Consider the following 8,954-nt stretch of genomic DNA (forward strand, 5'->3'; position numbering starts at 1 on the left):
TTCTCTATCTTTGGCTGCAAAGAATATAATCAATCTGATTTTGGTGTTGACCATCTGGTGATGTCCATGTGTAGAGTCTTCTCTTGTGTTGTTGGAACAAGGTGTTTGCTATAACCAGTGCATTTTCTTGGCAAAACTCTGTTAGTCTTTGCCCTGCTTCATTCCGTATTCCAAGGCCAAATTTGCCTGTTACTCCAGGTGTTTCTTGACTTCCTATTTTTGCATTCCAGTCCCCTATAATGAAAAGGACATCTTTTTTGGGTGTTAGTTCTTAAAGGTCTTGTAGGTCTTCATAGAACCGTTCAACTTCAGCTTCTTCAGCATTACTGGTTGGGGCATAGACTTGGATGACTGTGATATTGAATGGTTTGCCTTGGAAACGAACAGTGATCATTCTGTCGTTTTTGAGATTGCATCCAAGTACTGCATTTCGGACTCTTTTGTTGACCATGATGGCTACTCCATTTCTTCTGAGGGATTCCTGCCCGCAGTAGTAGATATAATGGTCATCTGAGTTAAATTCACCCGTTCCAGTCCATTTTAGTTCGCTGATTCCTAGAATGTTGACATTCACTCTTGCCATCTCTTGTTTGACCTCTTCCAATTTGCCTTAATTCATGGGCCTGACATTCCAGGTTCCTATGCAATATTGCTCTTTACAGCATCGAACCTTGCTTCTATCACCAGTCACATCCACAGCTGGGTATTCTTTTTGCTTTGGCTCCATCCCTTCATTCTTTCTGGAGTTATTTCTCCACTGATCTCCAGTAGCATATTGGGCACCTACTGACCTGGGGAGTTCCTCTTTCAGTATCCTATCATTTTGCCTTTTCATATTATTCATGGGGTTCTCAAGGTAAGAATACTGGAGTGGTTTGCCATTCCCTTCTCCAGTGGACCGCATTCTGTCAGACCTCTCCACCATGACCCTCCCATCTTGGGTGGCCCCACACGGCATGGCTTAGTTTCATTGAGTTAGACAAGGCTGTGGTCCTAGTGTGATTAGATTGACTAGTTTTCTGTGAGTATGGTTTCAGTGCCTCTGCCCTCTGATGCCCTCCTGCGACACCTACCATCTTACTTGGGTTTCTCTTACCTTGGGCGTGGGGTATCTCTTCACGGCTGCTCCAGCAAAGCGCAGCCGCTGCTCCTTACCTTGGATGAGGGGTATCTCCTCACTGCCGCCCTTCCTGATCTTCAACATGGAATAGTTCCTCTAGGACCTCCTGCGCCTGTGCAGCCACCGCCCCTGGCCTGGGCGTGGGGTTGCTCCAATTTCTTGAAGAGATCTCTAATCTTTCCCATTCTACTGTTTTCCTTTATTTCTTTGCATTCATCACTGAGGAAGGCTTTCTTATCTCTCCTTGCTGTTCTTTGGAACTCTGCATTCAAATGGGTTTATGTTTCCTTTTCTCCTTTACCTTTCATTTCTCTTTTTTTCTCCAGCTATCTGTAAGGCCTCCTCGGACAACCATTTTGCCTTTGTGTATTTCTTTTTCTTGGGGATGGCCTTGATCACTGCCTCCTGTACAATGTCACAAACCTCTGTCCATAGTTCTTCAAGCACTCTATCAGATCTAATCCCTTAAATCTATTTGCCACTTCCACTGTATAATCATAAGGGATTCAATTTAGATCATACTTGAATGGTCTAGTGGTTTTCCCTAATTTCCTCTTGGAGGTCACCATTAACCTTACCATAGAGCCCTTAGACCCTAGGGCTGGGTCATCTCAAGCCAAACAACTACCAAGAAGGGAAACAATCCCACCCATCAGCAGATGGCAGATAGGCAGAGTCCAATTGAAGCGACTTAGCAGCAAGGATTATATAACAACAATGTATCCTGCTTGAGGACAGTTTCTCCTTCCTGAAAACCTTCCGGCTAATCCTGTTATCTTAAAATGTAAACTATGGGAGTGGGTCTAGTAAGATCTTTACAACCTTGAGACATTCTTTTGATTTATTGTAATAATTAATTAAAAATTATATAACTCTCTTGCTAACACTAGTGAGGGGGCATTCTCCGATCCCTTTCTGATGTCTATGTCAGAAACTCTCTCTGTCCCTTTTCTTACTTTAATAAAACTCTGCTACACACACACACACAAAATGTAAATGGATTAAATGCACCAGCCAAAAGACACAGAATTACCAGGTAGATAAAAACATGTGCAAGTATGCACTTCCAATTACCACATCACTCTGCTTGACCCACCCCCACCCCACCCCCCCGCAAATAACTGTATGTAATTATTTTATAGTGTTAAGTTAATCATGTTCCCATTATGGCTTGCAATTATAATTGTCTTTTAATTTTTGTCTGGCTATTGATTGTGAAAACTGACAAACATCTCTTATGCTTGTAATTATGTAATTATTACTCACTAAATACCATTGTCCCCACTCCAGTACTTTTGCCTAGAAAATCCCATGGACGGAGGAGCCTGGTAGGCTGCAGTCCATGGGGTCTCTAGAGTCGGACACAACTGAGCAACTTCCCTTTCACTTTTCACTTTCATGCATTGGAGAAGGAAATGGCAACCCACTCCAGTGTTCTTGCCTGGAGAACCCTAGGGACGGGAAGCCTGGTGGGCTGCCGTCTATGGGGTCGCACAGAGTCGGACACAACTGAAGCGACTTAGCAGCAGCAGCAGCAGCAATACCATTGTATCATTATTGATCAACAGAAAAATTATAGAACTCTATCTCACCAAAACTAGGATCTAATAGAAAAGCTTGTAATCATTTATTAAAATCCAGATGCATATCAAAAATATCTTGAAATTTTTTGAAAAATGCTAATGCTCAGGTATTGCTTATTTTCTCCAGAGCTCCAGATATGTTTCTAATGAGCAATCATGTTTAAAAACAACTGTACTATATGATGATCTTTTACTTTTATCTAGTTTATTTCACTTTTTCTATTTCATATTCACTGTGCCAATTTCATTAAGTTTATGCTCTCCAATTTCTCCATCTCTTCTTTTTTTTTCTGATGTTCTTTCTCAAGCCTTTATCAAGTGTAGTAGAAAAACTTTTGTGTGTATATATATATATATATATATATATATATGTGATTGAACAAGGAGCGCATGAATGAGGAGCCTTGAGGCCCCCTGCAAGGCTGAGTTCAAGTTTGATGCAGATGAATATGAAAACATGGCTCATCCCAGAGGTCAAATATATCCCTAATCATAACCCTCTGGACAAACAGCAGACCCCACACTCATGAGAGCCTTGGCACTGTCCCCTCCTTACTCATGCCCATCAATAAATCCTAATTTCCTATCAAAAAAAGAAAAAAAGAATTAGGACAAAGAGTAAGAATGGAATTGTACTTAGTTGCTCTTTGCAACCACATGCACTGTAGCCCACCAACCTCTTCTGTCCGTGGGTTTTCTCCAGGCAAGAATACTGGAGTGGATTGCCATGCCCTCCTCCAGGGGATTTTCCCAATCCAGGGATTGAACCCAGGTCTCCAGCATTGCAAACGGAATCTTTACTGACTGAGCCACCAGGGAAGCCCAAGAATTGAGTTAGGGTGAGTTAATTTGGACTCCTTGGAGAGAAATGCCATTTGGACAGTAAAATGCTCGATTTGTTGACCATCTGTGTCCTCAGCTTAATCCCCCAGGCTGCTAATGAAAGCTTAGCATGCAGGAACCCTTATGGGTGGGTGCAGGCTCATCAGGGAGATGCCCCAGGGTACACATTGACTGTCAAGAGGTAACAGCTGTGTTCTAGTTGGCCTCCTAAGCAGCCCTTAAACCCTCATGTTTACACTCTGAGCACACTCTGTAAATATCCAAGGTGGCAGCCCCAATCTCAGTTATAGAAAATACTGAATTAGGGGGTCTGTGTTCATGAGTTTTTGCATTGTGTGGCATGCTCAGTCATATCCGACTCTTGGCAACCACATGGACTATAGTCCAGCATGTCCATGGAATTTTCCAGGCAAGAATACTGGAATGGGTTGCCATTTCTTACTCCAAGGGATCTTCCCAACCCAGGGATTGAACCCACCTATCCTGCATTGGCAGACGGATTCTTTACCACTGCACCACCTAGGAAACCCCTCGTGAGTTTTTACTGAACCACAAAAGTATCATCCTTGTTTGTCACTGAAACCCTAAGAGTCCAATTCTCAGAAGTCCCAGGGCTCTGACATAAAAATATGAGCAGAATTCCCTGGTGGCCAAGTGGTTAAGAATCTGCCTGCCAATGCAGGGGACACGGGTTTGATGCCTGGTCCAGGAAGATTCCCCATGCCACACGGCAACTAAGCCCATGAGCCACATCTACTGAGCCGGAGCTCTAGACCTCAAGAGGTGCAACTACTGAAGGCGATGTACTCTCCGCAACAAGAGAAGCCACCACAATGAGAAGCCCGAGTGCCGCACTAAAGGAGACCCCCTGCTTGCTGCAACTAGAGAGAGCCCACGCACAGCAATGAAGACCTAGCACAGAAAAATTTATTTATGTATTTTAAAAGGTGAGCAGAACTGTGGAAATCTGAAGCTGATTAAGATGACAGCAGCTATTACTTATTAACTACCCATGTGCCAGGCACTGTGCCAGCATTTTATAGTTCTATTTCTAACCATCATACAGCCTTGTATGTGGCTATGATTTGCCTCATCTGATAGATGTAGAAACTGAGGCTCAGAGAGACTAAGGGATCTGCCCCCAGTCCTTCAGTTACCAAGTTAGGAAACCAAGATCGAAATCAAGTTCTGAGTCCAAAGCTTCTGAATTTTGCCAAACTACCTCCCATTGGTGATGATGATAATACAAAAAATCCTTTCCCATTTTGTAAATTATAATACCTGAGATTTCTTGATCAAACTGCAAGGACTGAAAGAGTTTACAGTACATCATAACAGATCAGTGCTGGAGACCCTAACGTTTCCCTGTCTTCTTGTAGAATTTAGCCAAACACAACTCAGCTCCTCAGCTTGCATCCTGGTGCAGATGGGCGGAAGACAAAGCCAAGTGAGAGTGCTTCTGGTTACCTGGAGACCACGCGCCCCAGAGGCAGGAACGCTGTGTTTTCTTCAAACTAAATTATCAGCAGACTGCTTTCCCACACCTGGGAACAGAAATGCAAAGCAAAAATGACTCCCCATCATTAGGAAATCAGGAACTATTAACCATCTCTAGATGTTTCAATGGGGTCCCAGGAACTTCCCAATACTAGACCACTATCATTAACTAGTGGGATCCAAAAGAATGATATTTGTGCTAGCATTCCAAATCATTCATCATTGAAGAGACAGTTTCTACCTGGAGTAACCTCACAGCTGAAACAGCAAGCCATCTACCACCTATCTTTGCACACTCCCAATGATGGGATGCTCACTACCTCAAAAGGGAGCCACCTCTCAGTGAAACAACTCCTGGAAACTTTAAAATTCTTCTGAAACCTGCCGCCTATCAACTGTCAAAGATGGTTTCCACAAAAACGACCAGTTTATTTTTTCAAAATAAAATTCTGATTTTTTTTTAACATAAATTAACAACTAGTGTACACCACCACCACTGCAACCTTGCTGTCTGTTCTGCTTCTTCAAGGATGCTGCCAGCACTTCCCTCGTGGTCCAGTGATTAAGAGGCGAAAGTGAAAGTCACTCAGTCATGTCCGACTCTGTGACCCCATGGACTGTGGCCCTACAGGCTCCTCTGTCCATGAAATTCTCCAAGCAGGAATACTGGAGTGGGTAGCCTTCTCCAGCGGATCTTCCCAACCCAGGGATCTTACTCAGATCTCCGGCATTGCAGGTGGATTCTTTACTGTCTGAGCCACCAGGGAAGCCCAAGAAAACTGGAGTGGGTAGCCTATTCCTTCTCCAGGGGATCTCCCCGACCCAGGAATCAAACCAGGGTCTCCTGCATTGTAGGCAGATTCTTTACCAGCTGAGCTACCAGGGAAGTCCAGTGATTAAGAATCTACCTGCCAACGCAGAAGACTTGGGTTTGATCCCTGGACCAGCAACTTAGTTGCCTCACGGCAACTAAGCCCACACACCGCAATGTGCCCTAGAGCCGGGGCTCTGCAACTAGAAAAAGGCTGCGAGCAGCAATGTAGACCCAGTGCAGACAAAAACAAAAATAAATAAGAAACAACCTCTCGACAATTTTTTTTTTTTTTTTTAAAGAATGCTGTCAAGCCAAGAGGAGCATTTGGAGGAGCCAAGCTTCCAAGGCAACTGCCAGGCAATCATTTACAAGCCTGCCCTGACTACCAGCTAACTTGGCAGTGCAGGCCCCGGGGAACTCAGGTGTGTCATTAGCACTAATTGTTCTGGCTGCCAAGGAAACCCTGGCAGAGTTTGCAAACAGGCTGTGCACACATGGTAGGCAAGGGAGCACTAGAGACCCCAATGGAGACAGGAGTGACCCAGGAGCACTTTTGGAGCACTACCATTACAGACCTTGTTCTGCCTTGCTCTCTGTTTCTGCTTTTTTCTAAAACAAGGAGACTTCCCTCCCCTTTTCAGTCTTTCTTGCCCATTATGTAGCAAGAGAGAGATCCACTCCACCAGGCACACAGCTCTCCCTTTATAGAACATCTCCAATTTTTAAGAGACGATTCCTTGTTTTGGTTAAAGCTTATTTTAAGTTTGCCACAAAAGAATTGTCTTTAAAATAAAAATGGGATGGGACTTCCATGGAGATCCAGTGGTTAAGAGACTGCACTTCCACTGCAGTAAACATGTGTTCGATCCCTCGTCAGGGAACTAAGAGCCCGCATGCTGCGCAGCTCTGTCAAAAAATAGAAATAAATAAATAAAGTAAAATATAAAATAAAAATGGGAGATAAGGATTTGATTGACATCTCTTCGAAGTATTTTAGACATGACTACATACTGATAAGATCTATCTTTCCAGGTGCAAAACCGTCAAAAACCAACACAACTTTTCACATCTAAAAGAACAACAGTTTAGAACATACTGGGCTTCCCTGGCGGCTCAGATGGTAAAGAATCTGCCTGCAATGTAGGAGACCCAGGTTCGATCCCTCAGTCAGGAAGATCCTCTGGAGAGGCGCGTGGCAATCCATTCCAGTATTCTTGCCTGGAGAATTCCATGAACAGAGGAACCTGGCGGGCTACAGTCCATGCGGTCGAAAAGAGTCGGACATGACTGAGCAACCTTTTTCTTCTTTCCTAGAACATACTGGTGTTTTTCTTCTCCATGGAGAAGCCATTGCTTCTCAGTAGAGTTTTTCCAACTTCAGATCCTGGGACACCAGATCCCCTTCAAATCCTCCCTAGAGGTAGGAGGTCCAGTGGCAGATGGCATGCAAGCGGTTAGCCTGCTGATCAGGACTGGCCCTCCCTGCAAGGGGCCCACAAGGAGGGCCCATCAAATTACTTCCTTCCCTCTTTCTGTCAGTTTCAGCTGAGCAACCAAGAAGTTGGACCAAACTTCAGTTCCCTGGCAGAACCCAGTTATGCTGCACAAGTGAATTCAGGTTTCTGTTTCCACCTAAAGCAAATAGCTTCATGTGACCATCTTATCAAGTTGGATGGTATCCAAAAAGATTTCCACGTGAGGGAAACGTCTCCAGAGCATTGGTGCTGACAGAGACGACGGAATACCTCTTATCAGTCACTTGACTGCAGAACCGGCCTTCTCTAGGTGGGGTTGTCCTCACAGGCCAGTTCTCAGCCCCAGGAGGAGGTGTGAGAAACTGAGGCAAAGGAAAGAAAGACCACCCACCCAGTCTGCCTCTGTGGAAGGCCGGTCAGAGCACCGCCCACTCATCAGGCCTCTCTTCAAAGTCTGGTTAGAAACGTTACAAGAGACCCTGCAGGGGCAGGGCCTTAAGGAACAGACCTGGATAACTCCTTCCCAGGTCCCGGACCCCTCCTCTGACGGGCCTCCTGGACACTTGTCAGGTACTAAGCGAGTTCCCCTGGGCTTTTATCTGCAGCCACCCCAAACGAAAAACATGGTTGCTGCCTCCTCCTACACTCCAGCCTCGGGAAGCAAGACGGAGGAACCAGAGATGCTAATCCGTCTGTTTTTACATCACCTCATTACTAGAAGATCCCCCTTTACCTACAGAACGCAAAGCAGCAACCCCACCCCCACGCCAATCATTTTACTTTTTCCCAAAAGTGAAAATCCGAGGCCATCCTCCCAGGGAAGCCCAGTCCTGCGGGTTCAGTCATTCCTTCTACCCCGCCCTCGAGTACCTCGGTCCGGAGTGGGCCAGGCACCGGGGATGGGGAAGCCGCCGGGCGCAAGGGGCGGTGCGTCCCGAGGCAGAGCTCCCCGCCGGACCCCGCTGGGCGTCGGAGGCGCTGCTGTTGAGCCTACTGCGACCGAGGCTAGCGTCTTGGACTGCACGCCGCTCCTGCTCGGGCCAAATTCCTGGCATAGTTTTCCCACGCGGCCCGGCTCACCTGGGGGTCCCCGGAACCCAGGCAGTGGGCAGAGGTCGCGAAAGAGCGGCTCCGCCCCTCCGCCCCGGCCCCGCCTCCCGACTCGCTCCACCGCCCTGGACGGAGGCTGTTCCCGGAATCCTCGCCGCCGCGCCTGCCTGGGATGCTTCCTCCGCTCCCCGGCTCCCCCACCCCCACCCCGCGCGGCAGCTCGGGCTCTGAACGGCACGGGGCAGAGCCGCCCGGCCACCTGCTGCCAACCTGTGGGACCGGGGGCACAGAAAAACCTCTGGGCGCCCGCAGCTGGAGGCTGGGGTCTCCGCTGCCTCCTGCTCCCGCGAGAGCCACCCCACCCGACCCCAAGGAGGGGCGGAGCCTCTCCCCAGTCCCTCCGGGACAAGCTATTTTTAGGTCCGTTACGGAAGCGGGAAGGAGGGAATGCCACGTTTAATCCTTCAGGAAAATCCAGGATCCTAGTGAGTGGCTCCCAGGCCTTGCTGAGAAGCAGGGACTCTCTCCCGTCTACACACACACACACACATACACACACACACACACACAGC

General features: G+C 47.0%; 1 protein-coding gene across 3 annotated transcripts in view; it reads right to left on the minus strand.

Moving 5' to 3' along the window:
• DZIP1L (DAZ interacting zinc finger protein 1 like) overlaps positions 1–8,752 on the minus strand; it is a 56,573-nt gene extending 47,821 nt beyond the window's left edge. Inside the window, exons 1-2 of one of the 3 annotated variants that reach the window (XM_086358091.1) lie at positions 8,203–8,752; positions 5,014–5,090 (exon numbers count right to left, since the gene is read on the minus strand). The gene's annotated coding sequence lies outside the window, so the exon portion shown is untranslated. The remainder of the gene's footprint in view (positions 1–5,013; positions 5,091–8,202) is intronic. The other 2 variants (XM_086357838.1, XM_086357926.1) reach the window with 2 other exon arrangements.
• Positions 8,753–8,954: the final 202 nt, after the last annotated feature.

Source organism: Bos grunniens, chromosome 1 (genome assembly GCF_055505025.1).
Source record: "Bos grunniens cultivar Pamir isolate PY7600 chromosome 1, Bosgru_T2T1.0, whole genome shotgun sequence".
In the NCBI taxonomy this organism is placed as follows: Eukaryota; Metazoa; Chordata; class Mammalia; order Artiodactyla; family Bovidae; genus Bos; species Bos grunniens.